Here is a 15,517-nt window from a genome sequence, read left to right on the forward strand (position 1 = left end):
TGACATAGTCAATTCTCTAATACGTCATGGATGAGTTGCCAATCTGCCCCTGTGAAAGCTTCCATCTAAAAAATCTCTCTACCTTGAAGAAATTACAGCTTGGAAAACCCCACCTTCCTCTGCCCTCCAAAAAAATTCTCACACAAAACAAATCCTAAGCATCTGTCAGCCTTTATGTTTTCTTCCAAAATTCACATATATATTTTACTCAAAGATTCTACTGCTAGAATCTCTAAATTCTATTTAGAAATTTGCATGCATCAAATAATTATATGTAATTATATTTATTTAGATAGTGCTTTAAGGTTTGCAAAGCATTGCCAGTTGGTCAATAAACATTCATTAAGTACCGACTATGTGCCAGACACTGTGCCAAGTGCTGGAGATAAAACCAAAAAAGGGAGTCCCTGGCCTTTACATTCTAAACAGGAAGAAGCCATTCTCTAGAAACAAGCTATATACAAGAAAAATTAATTAAAAGAGAGAAGGCACTGGCAGCAAGAGGATCAAGAAAGACTTCCTGTAGAAGGCAGGATTTCAGCTTTCAAGTAGTTTTTAAAAAGCCAGGGAAGCCAGGAAAAAGAAGCAAAGAGGGCAAAATATTCCAGGCATGGCAAATAAGAAGATAAAATATCTGGAGTTGGGAAATAGAGTGTCCTGTGAAAGGAAGGAAGACTGGGTCACTGGATCTTAGAGTATGGGATGTGATGAAACATGAAAGACTGGACAGTGGTGGGACCAGTTAGTTCATAAAAGACTTTGAACACCAAAAAGAGGATTTTATCCTAGAAGTGATTAGGAGCTACTGATGTTTACTTAAGTAGGTGAGTGATGTGGTCATACATGCACTTTAGGAAGATCATATTGACAGATGTGTACAGAAAGATGTACATAAGTTATCTCATTTGATCTTCATAACAAATCTGCAAGATAAGTGCTATTATTAGTTCCATTGTACAGGTGAAAAAGCTGAGGCTGAGAAGATAAATGATTTTCCTAATATCACGCAGCTAATAAATGTTCAAAATATTATTGTTGAATAGTTTTTCAGCTGTGTCTAACTTTTCATGCCCTTATTTTGGCAAAGACACTAGAGTAGTTAGGCAATTCCTTCTCCAATCCATTTTACAGATGAGGAAACTGAAGCAAATAGGATTAAGCTGTGTGGTACAAATCCAATTACGAATCCAATTTACAAATACTCAGAGATATCTCAAATGAAGAATAGAAATATTTATTCTTAGCAACTTGCAAGAAGCAAACATCTCCAGACTGGACTCCAGACCAGTCTAGAGAGGTTAATTTCCACAAAGATTAAAATGAGTTATATAGTCGTCACCACAAGAACAATGCTTGGAAGTAACATAAATTCATTAAATTTTGACTTGATTTTATGATGGTCAATTTTACAACTGTTTACTCTATTTCATTTCCCAGATAAATTAAATCTCAATCTACCTTAGTTAATGATTTTATAAGAAACCATACAATCCCCTCACAAAGAGATTTATTTAGAGGTAAGTAATCCATTAAACTAGGATAACCAAGAAGACTCAGTTTACCTTGGTTTTCTCAACAAAAAGAGATTACTCAGTTTATAGATCCCTTAGAATGTCTTCAGTTCATTAATTAGTTAGCTTCTTCTAAGAAGTTAAGTAGAGGTCCAGGAGATCAGATATTTCTACTAGAGGAGCAGGTCTTTGTTCTCCTTTCCAGAGTCTTAATGATTAACAGACCCTTGAAATTGGGTTTGGAATGATCAAGTGAGAGGTTTAAGTTTGGGAGTTCTTTTCAAAATGGTTTTCTTGGGAAGTCTCCAGTTTCCAGTTACACTCAAAGTGACTTATCCAGAGTCACACAACTAGGAAATATCTGAAGCCAGATTTGAATTCAGGTCTTCCTCTATGTGCTGCATCCTACAACCGCTTCTTCCTAAATACAAACAATATTCATCTCTCTCTGCCTCTCTGTCTCTCTCTCTGACTCTGTCTCTGTCTTTGTCTCAAAGCACAGAAAACACCTTTAATTTAGAGTCAGGAAATGATTTAAATATTGTCTCCATTACTTTTTACTTTACCTATGTGACTTCAGGCAAATCACTAAATCCCCCTGAACTTCTTTATCTGTCAAATCATGTAATTGTATTAATGCCCCTTGAGGTCCCTTCCAATGCTACCCTATGATTTAAATTGTAGAGAGGCTACTATCTGCCTCAGTGGCACAAACACACTCACAAAATCCAAGGTCCCTGAAGCATGAAAACAACATACCTGCTCAGCCCCTTCCTTTCCCTCTCCTTATTACTTTTCTAACTTTTTTTCAATTCTAAGTAGGATTCATATTTACATTTATTTCCATTTTGGGAATAAATTTTCTGCCATGGTTTCTTAGTTTAAATTATAGTCTGGAATGGAGGACAAGACTTTAAAATCCATATATCTTATTAAATACTTCTATGATTTTTTTTTCCTTGCTAAAGTCATTTTTATCTACTTTTTACAATACTTAATGTGGATGGCAGTTGGCAACTACAAATAGTAAAAGTTTGTATGCAGCTACTAACAAAGTTTTATAATCTAATCTTTAATATTTTGTATGGATTATGCAGAAACTTATAATTATGATTTACCTTTGATTCACCTCATTCTTACTTTATCTCATATTAAAGAATAATCAAAATCAGGAGGTTTCAAATACTGTGCTGCAAATCCCCTTCTTAAAATTCCTATTCAGTGGTCTTCCCAATTTTCATTTTCTCTGCCTTTTCTTATTATATTAAATCCTGATATCTGAAAATGGAACCATACAGTAGCATTAAGCGTGTTCGTTTAAATTCAGATCTTATCTCTTCTTCCTGGATTTTTTTATATTCTAACTATATTTTCGAAACCCCAGTCTGCTTGCAATTAGGCTTCTAGGATGCTATTGTACCATGGAGTAAATACCATTATTGTTGTAGAAATGATTCATTCTGCTTTCTTTTGCACTGTTCAGATATTCTGCTGAGATGCCTGATACTATTCTCATCCTCATTCTTTAATTATAATTTTAGGGTTTTTTCTAGTTTACTTTTTAAAGTTAATTATTCTTTCCTATCAAACTCCATAATGCTCTAAGAATAATCATGTTTATTAACAAGATAAATAATATCCTCTTCATTTTTTTGGTCATGCTCCCAGATGAAAAGTGGTTGCAATTTTGTTCTTCCCAGACCCCATGACTCCCTAAGATGCTAAACAAAGTACTGTTTTAGGAACAAAATTCCAAAACAATATCCCGAACTGATGTTTTTGTAAACAGAAAGTTGCTAAAAAGGCAACTGAAAAGTTAACCCAGTTTGTAGTGATCACAAAGGTTAAAGTCATACAATGATAGATCATTAGTCACTTTGTTTCTCAACCCATCGTCCATATACAATCTAAAGTAGAGAATTGAGGAAATTCAATTCCCATATAGAAAGTAGTGAGATATAAGGAAAAGTAAACTGGTTCTGGGTTCAAATTCCCACCTTTGATAAGTACTATCTGTGTGATTTTGGTGAGATCTTAGCCTCAAAATATAAAATAACACTACCTCCCAGGTTGTTAAGAGGATTAAATTAGATAATATATTTAAATTATTTTGTGAAACCCAAAGTATTATGCAATTTCTAGCTATTTGTCATTGTAGTTATTGTTATTATTATTTAACAATCCTGGTGCCCAGCTTCCTCGACTACAAAATGAGGGGATTGGACTAGGACTTTCCAGTTCTAGAAATATGTTCCTCTTGAAGGGATAGAGATTGGATCCATGATTTCATTAGTATAGGGATTCCAAGATGAAAAAAATTCTCCCTAGAAGTGTTGAGGGCGGTAGCCCTTTGGTATTCCTTGTTTGATCTCCAACTTCCTTTGGGACTTGGACCTTTGATACAAGATCTGGTCAAACCAGTCTGGGCTTGTACCCAGCCCCCCACTGGATCTAGCTGGCTTGGATAAAGCCCGCCAAAGATCTGGCCTTCTAGGAATTAACCTGAGCTCCGCCCATTACTTCTTCAAGCAGATAAAAAGAGCAAAGCTAGAACCATCTTTGGTTCAGAGATTTGAAAGATGCCAGCCAAGATGCTTGCATCAGAGATTCTCTGTCCCCGCCGCTTTCAGTGTATATCTTCCTCTATCTAATGCCTTTTGCTAACCAGACCTTAACTTTGCTTCCAAACCCTGCAATAAACATCTTTTACCCATCTAGGTTTTCAGGCCTGTAAATTCATTTACAGGGGACTCTCGCCGACACTAGACCTGATTTAACTTTGTATCCTTGCGCCGAATCCTAAGGGGGTTGCAGGGGAGCTCCATGTGACTCCTTGTACCCCGAATCCTGCCACTAGACCTCACTTAATCCTATTGAGGTATAGACCTCATTATTAGGTATTTATCTCATGATTTGGTTCAAGTTACCTCATCATTTTGAGGTTCCCTATTACCTCATCAGAAGTATAGGTCATCACGACTGCAATACAACCTTAGAGAGTTACCTAGATTTTAGAAATGTTAAACGATCTCTGTAGGATCATGAAGATAATATATGACAGAGGCCGGGCTTGAATCCATGTTTTCCTGACGACAAGACCAGTTGTCTATTCCCAAACCATGCCACTTTCCGTGAATAAAAAAGAATTTGGGATTTGACTTACTGGATCTTAGCATCAATTTTTCCTTTTTGTTTTGGGTGCATTACTAGCCACAGTCACCTTATCTGAAAGTTCTACCTACTCAGTATGCTTCCTAGAGCCATAATTGGTAATTGTGTATCCTGGGGTTATTTGATGCCAGAGATGAGGCAACACTTTTTGGAGAGATTAGGACACCAAAAGGTCACTATGGAGGAACTATGTGCAAGTACATTTTTATTAATTATTCTTATTAACAAGGTGATAAATTCAATTGTTTTTGTGCCATAGGAAAACAAGTGCTGTTACTGACCTTTAAATGGCAGCACCCAGGGACAAAGTTCTAGCCAACCCATCCTAGTCAGAGTTTTGCTGCTCCACAATTGACTCAAACATTTTAACAAAGAGAGCCAGATTAATGAGTGTTTTCTTTACAGACCTCCAATTTCTGTAGCATCAGTTCGAAATTCAAAATTGCAAGCCTGAATAATTATGGACTCTATCTCTTAACGGCCAATCAAAAAAGGAAAAAGTTAGTTTGGCCCAGAGGACACACAAATACAAGTCTGACAGATTTTTGCAACTCGGTTGACTAATTTGGGCTCTTAACACAAAGCAGTACAACTGGCTGATCTCTAATGCAAATCACCAGTTATGAATAAAATTATCCACCTATATTCCATCCCCTCAGAACTTTTGTATTCAGTTCTCACCATACTAATTAATGCTAGCATAAGCCCTGTTTTGTTCTTTAGTCTGTTGTGTTCTTAGCACCGGCAACATTCCGTGGCAGATGGATTTAGAATCAAGAAAACAAGTTCAAATCTTATCAATCATATAATCATGGGCCAAGTCAATTTATTTCTGAGACTCAGGCAACAATATTTAAGATATATTGACTAAATTATAATCAGATTATAATGAGTATCTCAAATCCTTATTTGTTTTTTAAGTAAAATTTTATTTATATTTTTTGCTTTTATGCAACCTACATTTTTCTCCCCTAAACTTTTTGATATATTGATTTTTTGGTAGATGTTAATGGCTAAATTAAGCTATTAGTTGGATTTTATTCACCTCCTTGGATAACACTATTGTGATCTATAATTATCCTGTATAAAGCTGACTGTGAAATTTTGAAAATAAAAAGTTGCTGAAGAGCTATAAGTAATAAATAACCAACTACTTAAGTTTTCTTTTTTTGCTTTTTATTTTCAAAACATATGCATAGATAACTTTCAACATTCACCCTTGCAAAACCTTATGTTCCAAATTTTTTCCCTCCCTTCCTCCCACCCTCTCCCTCAGAAAGCAAAATATGTGTTAAATATGTGAAATTCTTTTATATATATTTCTGTAATTATCAATGAGAAAGAAAACAAAATGCAAGCCAACAACAATAAAAAGAGTAAAAATGCTTTGTTGTAATCTACAATCAGTTCCCAAAGTCCTCTCTCTGGGTGTGGAAGGCTCTCTTCATCAGAAGACCATTAGAACTGGCCTGAATCATCTTATTGTTGAAGAGAACCATATCCATCAGAATTGATCATCATATAATCTTGTTGTTGCCATGTATAATGATTCCTTGGGTTCTGCTCATTCCACTCAGCATCAGTTCATGTAAGTCTCTCCAGGCCTCTCTGAAATCATCCTGCTGGTCATTTCTTTATAGAACAATACTATTCCATAACATTTATATACCATATTTATTCAACCATTCACCAACTGATGGGCATCCACTCAGTTTCCAGTTCCCTTGCCACTACAAAAAGGGCTGCCACAAACATTTTTGCACATGTGGGTCCTTTTCCTTTTTTTAAAATGATCTCTTTGGAATATGAGACCAGTAAGAGATATTGCTGGATCAAAGAGAAGATAGAGTTTGATAGCCCTTTGGGCATAGTTCCATATTGCTCTCCAAAAGGATTGGACAGTATATTATTGTCCCCATTTTCCCACATCTTAACTAATCTAAGTGTTTAGTGGTACCTCAGATTTGTCTTAATTTTCATTTTGCTGATCAATAGTGATTTAGAGCATTTTTCATACAACTAGAAATGGTTTTAATTTCTTCATCTGAAAATTGTCAGTTCATATGCTCTGACTATTTATCAATTGGAGAACGGCTTGTATTCTTATAAATTTGAGTCAATTCTCTATATATTTTAGAAATGAGCCCTTTATCAGAATCTTTGGATGCAAAATTTTTCCCAGCTTTCTTCTTCTCTTCTAATCTTGTCTGCATTGGTTTTGTTTGTACAAAACCCATTTCAAACTTATCTTATGAACCTAACCTATTTATTTCATTGATCAAAACATTCATATACCATAACTTATTCAGCCATTCTCCAACTAATGAACATTCACTCAGTTTACAATTCTATGTTTCTTAGCCAAATGGTTTTGATGACTGCTGCTTTAAAATATAGTTTTAGGTTTGATTCAGCTAGGCCACCTTCATTTGCATTTTTTCATTAATTCCCTTGAAATTCTTGACCTTTTGCTCTTCCAGATGAACTTTGTAATATTTTTTTCTTGCTCTATATAATAATTTCTTGGCAGTTTGATTAGTATGGCTCTGAATAAGTAGATTAATTTAGATAGAATTGTAATTTTTAATATAATAGCTTAGCCTACTCATGAGTACTTGATATTCTTCCAGTCGCCTACATCTGATTTTATTTATGTGGAAAGTGTTTAGTAATAGTGTTCATATAGTTCCTGACTATATCTTAGCAGGTAAACTCCCCCAAATTTTATATTATATATAATTATTTTAAATGGAATTTCTCTTTGTTGCTCTTGCTAACATATGGAAATGCTGGTGATTTGTGTAGATTTATTTGGTATCCTGCAAAACTACTTAGCTTTTCAAAAAAATATATTACAGTATAACTATTGGAAGTCCTGAAACTAAGTAAACTACAAGATCTGCCAAAAGTTTACCCAAACTAACACTCACCTCAGAACTTACTGAGTCTTCCATCTTTCCCTCTTATTTCTCTAGAGGTCTATATGTTTTTTTTCTATTTTCCTGGCTGTTTATCTGCCTTTGTTTTTCTGTCATCTCACTATCTGACTCGCCCTTTCTTCCCTTTCTCTTTTCTTCTATTTTCAGAAAAAAAAAGTGACCTTAACCTGTAGGAAAGCTTTATAGTGCCTGGAACAGCAGCTCTCCCAAAGGGGGACAGACCATTGGTTTTCTCAGCATTTTCTCTTGGACCAAAAAAAAAAAAAAAAAATCCATTGATATAAGGAATACAAGAGCTTAGCTGTCAAAAAGGGCAATTGTCAGTATATATATACATATATATTCCAAATATAACTTTATTCTCTCCCCTGAGAGTTATCCCTTGTAACAAAGAATTTTTAAAAAGAGAGAAAAAACAGTCCAGCAAACCTAATCAACACATTAATTGAATTTGACAACCAATGCAGTGCTCCATATCCATCATCACCCATGTCTGAAAAGAACAGGAGAAGGTACTTTTTCTCAATTCTTCTCAAAGGTCAGTCTTAGTTATCATTATTACATACTGTTCAGTTTGTTTGTTTTTTATTGGGAGGGCAGAGAGTTGTTCTTTCTGATGTGGACATTGTTACAGTCATTGTATTTATTGTTTTCCTTGTTCTGCTTACTTCATTTTCATACAAAACTTCTAAAGCTCCTATGTATTTATTCGTTATGTTCTTCCCCTCCTGGATCACTGCCTAGTCATGGCAGAGAGGTTGCATAACTCAATGAAACTGTGAGCTATGATATATAGGATCACCCAAGACAGACAGATGATAGTGGAGAGTTCTGCCAAAAGATGATCTATTGGAGAAGGAAATGGTTAAACCATTTCAGTAATTTTGTCAAATAAACCCTCTAAAAAGCGTTAAATGACATTGAAAAATGAGTCCCTTAGGTGGAAAGGGTAGAATGCTGTGTTCTATGGGATCATCTGAAGAGTCAGACATGACTGAAGGACTGAACAACAACAATAAGCACTTATCTACCTCTGTAGGCAGAGTGTTCAGAACATAGCTCTGTGGGTTTCTGGGACATTTCGGCTTCATAGAGATATTGTCTTCCTCCTATCCAGAAAGCCCCTGAAAACTTGCAAAGAAGCAGCTCAAGATGAGAGTAGGAAGAACAGTGAAGAAGGAAATGGAATGATGATTAGAACAGTAAACTAGAACAAGCATTGAGATGCTACAGCAATCTATGGTGGCTACTATCTGATTCTAGGCAGCTATATTCACTTTCAGCAACTAGGATGGATATCTGAGTCCCCAGTGCTTGTTACTTTTCCATTTAGGATTGGCTATTTTTACTCTCTCCAAACATTGCTTTAAAATATAGAACAAAAAAATTTTGGAGTGATTTCTATTTTAAATGACAAAAAGGAGAGATTCATTTATTGAAAGATTTTGAGTTCCAAATTTTTCTTCCTCCCTTCTCGGTTCATCCCTCCCCAAGACAGCAAGCAATCCAATATGTAAAATATATTTATACATTAGTCATGTGAAAGAAAAAAAAGAGCAAAAGGGAAAAAACATAAAAAGAAACCCCCCAAAAATGAAAATAGCATGCTTTGACCTACATTCAAGCTCCATCAGTTCTTTCTCTGGCTGTAGATGTGCTTTCCATCACAAGTCTTTTGGAATCATTGTATTGCTGTGAAGAGCTAAGTCTATCAAACAATTCATCATACAATGTGCTCTAACTATGTACATGTTTCTCCTCACTTCACCCAGCATCAGTTCATTCTGAAATTCACCTACTTATCTTATAACAAAATAGTATTTCATTATGCTTATATACCACAACTTGTTCAGCTATTTCCCCAGTTGATGGGCATCCCCTCAACTTCTAATTCTTTCCCACCACAAAAAGGGCTGCTATCAATATTTTTGTACATATAGATCCTTTTTCCTTTTTTATGATCTCTTTGGACAGTTTAGTAGTGGACAGTTTAGTTCCCCTTTGGGCCTAATTTCAACTTGCTCTCCAGAATGGTTGGTCTCCAGATCCTTTTTCAGTTTTGCCTTTTAGGAAGTTTATGAAATAATAATGCATTCATGTCCCAATTTTCCAAATGGGTGTTTTTGAAACAGAAGAGTTCAGTTCTTAAGCTAGAAAATAAAAACAAGGAAGTTTTCATTTGCCCTTTATATAGCAGAACTAACTATCTCAAGAAAGTCAGTGACAGAGGGAAACACTTCATACATACAAAAATATTAATATCAATGCTTTGTAATCGGAGAGAACTGGAAGCAGGAAACTGATAATGAAGTACACCTGCCTGTTCTTGACAAAGAGCTGATAGATCGTAAATATCTCTTCATTTCCTATCCTATGCACTTATTCCGACTTCACTGGCTTCCCCACCAATCTTCTTTCCAGAGAAATCCTCTTTCCCCACAACTTTTATGTACTGTCTTCCCCCATTAGGTTGTATGCTCTTTGAAGACAGGTATTGTCTTTCTTTTTTCATATTTGTATTTCCAGTGCTTAGCACAACACCTGGTACACAGTAGGTGTTTAATAAATGTTCCTTGATTGGATGTGGAATTAGGCATATATTGTTAGGTATGGCTATTGTGCTTAATTATATTTCTCAGTTATACTTGAGAGTTCTATTGGAGGACAGGAGGTATGAGGGTGGGATATCTTTGTGAATGACAATGATGTAAAAACTGAAAGAAAAAAAGCCTTAATAAAACATATGTTTAAACAAACAAATAAGCAGGGAAGCCTGAAAGAGAAGTTGTGGCTTATTCAATCTACATTAGGCTTTATTTGAGACTCTATTTTTTACTTTCAAGATTGCTTCAGTAAATAGACTTTATTCTATAGGTGAATAATCCTTTCAGTATCATTCTGAGGTTAAGAAAGGGATTGGGGATTCTGGGATGAGAACATACATGAAGGAAGAAAATTACAATTTATGGCTGGATCAGTCATCTCCTTAGATTAAAGCCTAGAGTAGAACAAAAAGAGGAAGGTAGAGAGAGAGAGAGGTAGGGTTCAAATAGTTATTGTCAATACCTAGGCAGAGGGACTGAAAACTTTTCAGGATTGAAAAGCACTAGCACTTGCTTGCACATGCATAGTTACTTGGGCTGCTAGCTCTGGGCTTGCAATGATATGAAGTATCATGTACAGGTATAGAATCCATCAGCACAGCTGTATGCCAGGTGCCAACCTCCAGCTGAGAGCCAAGAATGCCTCTCAGTACAAATGCAAAGGCAATAAATGCCTCCATGTGTCTTTGGGTTCACAACATGTGCAGTCCTACTGCAAGTAAATGACCCTGAGACTTCTTTTTTTAAGTCCTAGGATCAAGAACTGGAAATACTCTCAGAAATGATCTAATCTAACTCTTTCAGTGACCAAATAAGGAATTTGAAATCCAGAGAAATGAAAGGAAGCTCATATAGGTAGGGAACAGATGAACTAGGAGTTGTACCCTCTTGACTACAAACCCATCTAATTCTGCCATACTCAAAGGACCAAATATAAAATTGCAAAAATAACTATAAAGCATCAATTACTTGCTAACTACATAGAATCAAAGAGTTTCAGAGTGACATAGCAGTACTTCAGAAATCACCTAGAACAACCTGTTTCTGTAAAGAAATACACTAAAAATGGAGATTTATATCTTTATATCATAGATATATCAGATAGATACAGATATAGATGGATCTTTATAATATAGATTCCTTTGGCAGTCTGAGGAAGCCCAAGGGTCCCTTTTCATAATAATGTTTTGGATACATACAATAAAATACAAAAGATTTCAAAGGAAACCAATTTTGTGTGTGTGTGTGTGTGTGTGTGTGTGTGTGTATGTATGTATGCATGTATAATTTGTGTCTGTTTGTATTTAAAATTCACAGATCTCAAGAATCCTGGTATAGAAAAGTCTTTACCAATTTCTTTAGTTATCAAGGAAATTTCCTCAAATTATTTTGCATTTATTTAATCTTTTAGCTCTGGTAGAATCAAAGTTCCTTAAGGGCAGATACTGTTTTATTTCATCTTGGCAAACCCAGGGCTTCTCACAGTGCCTGGCACATAGTAGGTCTTTGTTAAATATATAATTTCCTTTTCTTATCATGCTTTAATATTAACTCATTTTTCATCATTTGGAAAGCTGATGCCTATCCCATCACCACATTCTACTCTCAGAAATTCATTTGTGATGGAGAATTTATACTCTGTGAAATCTGTGCCCTGGCTACACATGCTTGCACAAATCTAGCAAGCTTTGGCTTGCCTCTCTTCTGTGTAATTCCTTCCATTTGTTTCAATAAAGGATGTACACCATCAGAACTCATAAAACCACTGATGTCATAATGATATATAGAAGCTACAGCACAGTCACATTACTGTAACTGGTCCAGGGTGCAGTTTGTGAGAGAATGTCATATCATTATGGTCCACTCATGTGACCCAGCTTTAATCAATGGATTTGGAAAGAATGACTTGTCCCTCTCCACTTAGAGAGCTGAATTAGCAAAAATAGAATATATGGTTCCATAGCCAGAATTAAAATGCAAGACACTCCTTAACCCTATTTTTCAGAAAGATCAACTCTCAGGGCAGGGAAAAAATCTTCTCAGCTTCTGTCACTCAATGTTACTCAAACCCTTAGGAAGCATATAGCTTATAGTGAACACAGCCTTCTTTACCACATCTGCCTCACATATTTCTAGAACTAAATCAAGGGAACATAATTTGGAGTTCATAAATCCTTACGACATCCATAGATAAATTTCTTAGCCTCTGTGAACTGAGGTTGGGGAAAAATCTTTGCACTAATGTTAGCAAAACTAGCATTTCCTTTCATTTGGAATGTAGACAGAGGGGTGATGGCAAATACTTAATGGGGAAAATGTATATACTACACTTTTAAAAGTTTAATCTTTATTATCAATATTTTATTCATCATTTTCTTAAATCTAAATCAAACCTTCATTTGAAACATTTGCAACTTTCAAGACATAAATGCATGCATTGAACATTTAACAATTGGCTTTCCTAAACCAGTAGGAGATGGTTCCAACCTACTTCTGAATGTCCACAATAAAACCATCATTCTGATAAGGGGTCCATGTTTCCAAGGGCTGTTCCCATGAAGGAAAATTCTGGAGCCAACTTCTACCAGCTAAGGAAAGACAATTGTTTAATTTTAGTGTGCCACAAATCAGGATTTGATTTATTGTTTTATTGCCTGTCCAGACTTAAGAAAGTAATGGAGAAAATGTTAATGATGCAGGTTAAACTTAAAGTGTGACTTGTCATGACCTAAAAGGGTCAAGGAACTCCTTAGACTTTTCACTGACTTTTAAATCCATCAAGGAAGATAATTTGCTAAATTCCTAGGTTTTAGGAAGGATCTTAGTTTATTTAAATCATATATGCACAATCATAGGATAGAATCTGCCTTTAGAGTAAATCATTTTTGATGACAAAAGGAACTTGGAAATGTTGGAAATTCTATCAGAACAATATATATGTATACATCTACATATACACACATACACACATATGTGTGTATCTTAAATCAAGTTCTAGACAGTTGTGTGACACAATGGATAGAACATGATGGACAGAATTGGAGTTGGAAATTCTAGCAGATATAGCTATATCTATAGTCACACAAACACACACACACACACTGGAACCAAGAAGATTTGAATTGAAATTCGGTCTTATATACTAGCTGTGGGATCCTGTGCAAGTCACTTAACTTTGGTTACCTCCTTTCCTCCTCAGTAAAATGAGAATAAAAGTACCTATCTCTTAAAATTGTTATGAGAATCAAGTGAGATAATATGACCTAATAGATCCCTTGTTATTGTTCAATTATTTCAGTTCTGTCCAACTCTTTGTGACCCATTTGGAGTTTTCTTGGCAGAGATACTGGAATAGTTTGCCATTCCTTGTTCTGCTCATTTCACAGATGAGAAAACTGAGGAAGAACCAAGATAAAGACAAAGTTTCAAGAAACAGAGCATAGTAAATGCTATAGAAAAGTTGAGCAGGATGGGTCCTGGAAAATTACCATATTATTTGGCAATGAGAAGATCCCTGGTAACCTATAAGAAAATACTTTCTTGAAAACTATCTTTGCATATATTTTAACAATAAAAAGCTATTATTAAAAATAAGAATAAAAAAAGAAAATTTCAGTTTCTTTCCTTTTCTCTTTTTTTTAAAATTAGCTTTTTGTTTTCAAATATATGCAAAGATGGTTTTTAACATTCAACCTTGCAAAACCTTCTCCCTCCTTTTCATCTATCCCTTCCCCTAGACAGCAAGTAAATCAAATATATGTTAAACATGTGAAATTCTTCTATACATATTTTCACAATCATTATGCAATACAAGAAAAATCAGATAAAAAGGGGAAAAAGAAGAAAAAAAAGCAAGCAAACCACAAAACAGGTGAAAATACTATGTTGTCTCACTCTCTTTTTAACTCTCTTCAATTGGCTTCCAGCTTGTAATTTCATCATTCATTGAAACAACTCTCTCCAAAGTTACAAGTAATTTTTTTCCTTTGAGGAGATGGTGTTAAGTGAGTTGCCCAGTGTCACACAGGTATTAAGTGTTTGAGGGCAAATTTAAACTCAGATCCTCCTTTCTCAAGGGCTGGTGCTCAAATGATCTCTTAATTGCCAAATCCAAAGAACTTTTGTCAATCTTCACCTGTTTTAACCTCTCTGAAGCTTTTAACACCTTCTCCTCTTCTAAGCTTTTAAACACCACTTTTCCTGATTATCCTTTTATCTAACTAACCACTAACTATGGGTATGGGTATGGCATAAAGTTCTATCCTAGGCCCTCTTCTTTTCTACTTGTGCAGTTCTTAGTGATCTCATCATCTCCCCTGAATTTAAAAATTGTCTCCTGACATTCCCTATTACTGTCCAAGGTATTACCACATACAGCCCACAGCTTGTAAGCTATGAATCAATCTTCAACTCCCTACTATTTTTCATCACCCATATCCAATCTGTCAGCAAATCTTACTGATTTCACTTTCGCAACATCTCTCCTTCTCTCCTCTGATTCTGCTATTGCCATCACCCTGGTCTTCATCTCTTCAAATCTATATTATTGTAATAGACAACTTGTTGGTCTGCCTCCCACAGTCTCTTCCCACTCAAGTCTATGTTCCATTCAGCTATCAAAATGATTTTCCTAAATTCTTCTTCTGACAATGTTCAACTCCCTCCTCCAGTAAACTGCAGAGGCTCCCTATCACCTCCAGGATCAAATACAAAATACAAAAAATACAACCATTCAAAATCCCTCAGAATTTAGATACCCTTCCCCTATCTTTCCACTCTTCTTACCCGGCCTAATTCAACATTCTTCAATTCATTAGCATTGGCAGCATTACTGTTCCCCAAATAACAGTTCTTTCAGTTCTGAGCATTTTCTCTGGCTGTCTTCCATGTCTGAAATCTTCTTTCTCTTCATCTAATTCTCTTGGCTCCCCTAATTTCTTGTACCTCCTCTCTCTTAGTTATTTCCTATTTATCCTATGTAAGACAGTTAAGTGGAACAATGGGTGGAGCAACTAGGCTTAGAATCAGGAAGATTTCAGTTCAAATGCAAATTCAGAGAAAATTACTAGCTGCATGACATAACTTTTGTTGACTACTAGAGAAAGAGATGGCAAACCATTCCAGTATCTTTGCCAAGAACACACCAGGTGCCAGAGATCCATGGGGCCACAAAGAATCAGACAGAGAACTGAAACCACTGAACAATTTATCTTATACATAGCTTGTTTCCATACAGTTATTTTCATATTATGTCCCCCACTAAATTGTGAAGTTCTTGAAGATAAGGACTATG

At 35.4% G+C, this 15,517-nt stretch overlaps 1 long non-coding RNA gene across 1 annotated transcript in view; it reads right to left on the reverse strand.

The window, feature by feature from the left end:
- The window catches only part of LOC141559626 (uncharacterized), a 71,006-nt gene extending 55,850 nt beyond the window's left edge, over positions 1-15,156 (reverse strand). The window contains exon 1 of the long non-coding RNA XR_012487508.1: positions 15,010-15,156. This is a non-coding gene — a long non-coding RNA (uncharacterized LOC141559626). The remainder of the gene's footprint in view (positions 1-15,009) is intronic.
- Positions 15,157-15,517: the final 361 nt, after the last annotated feature.

Source organism: Sminthopsis crassicaudata, chromosome 3 (genome assembly GCF_048593235.1).
Source record: "Sminthopsis crassicaudata isolate SCR6 chromosome 3, ASM4859323v1, whole genome shotgun sequence".
Lineage (NCBI taxonomy): Eukaryota > Metazoa > Chordata > Mammalia > Dasyuromorphia > Dasyuridae > Sminthopsis > Sminthopsis crassicaudata.